Here is a 906-nt window from a genome sequence, read left to right as displayed (position 1 = left end):
AAAAAAAAAAAAAAGCAATGCACTCCCTGACAGCAGCAGCTGCTGTGGGGGTCACTCATGGTAGAGCCTCCACACACAGCACGGGGCCCAGGTGACATCTGCAATGGCCCCAGCTGCCCAACAGTGCACAGAGCCATGCAATGCCCTGCCAACCCCAGCCACACCCATACAATGGGCCCGTGGCAGTGCAGGTGCCAGGCAGCCAGGGCCAGGCCCTGCTGCCCCCCCACTGCCCTGTGCTTCATGGGGAGCCTCTGCCACAAGGCCCTAGTGACTCCGACAGCAGCTGCTACTGCTAGTGAGTGTGGGGCTTTTTTTTTGCTTTTTTTATTTATTTTTTTTGAATCCTGGACTGCTGGGTCTAGACGGGGGGCGGTATTGGAGGGGCAGGTGGAGGGGTGATCAGAGGGCCCCACTGCCCCCCTGCTGCCATGTGGTGCATGGGGGCTCTGCCATGTGGCCCCAAAGCCCTCACAGCCCCTGCTACTGCCAGTGAGTGCAAGGCTTTTTTTTTTTTAAAGTCCCAGGAGGCTCGGACTGGGGAGCAGCCACTGGGGGAGCTGAGGGAGTAGGCAAGAGGATGGGGCCAGGTGAGGCAGCCATAGAGGTGGGCTGGGGATGCAGGCAGAGGGTGGGGCTGGGTGGGGTAGCCATTGGGGGTGGCTGCAGGAGCCAGCAGGGGATGGGGTCAGATTGGGCAGCAATCCAGGGGCCTGGGGAAGCAAGCAGGGGTGGGGCATGTGGGTCCTGCAGGGGTGGGGGCCATGTGGCCCCTGCTGGGGGAGCTGTAATCCCTGTTGGGGTGCTGTAGCCCTTGTGGGGGGCTGTAGCCCTGTGGAAGGCAGTCCATGAGCTGTGCAAAGGGGCTGCAAGGGACAGGGGACCCACCCCTCCTGAGCAGCCCCC

Source organism: Gavialis gangeticus, unplaced genomic scaffold, assembly GCF_001723915.1.
Source record: "Gavialis gangeticus isolate Ggan-Ray unplaced genomic scaffold, GavGan_comp1, whole genome shotgun sequence".
NCBI lineage: Eukaryota > Metazoa > Chordata > Crocodylia > Gavialidae > Gavialis > Gavialis gangeticus.
Note: the sequence above shows the minus strand (reverse complement) of the source record.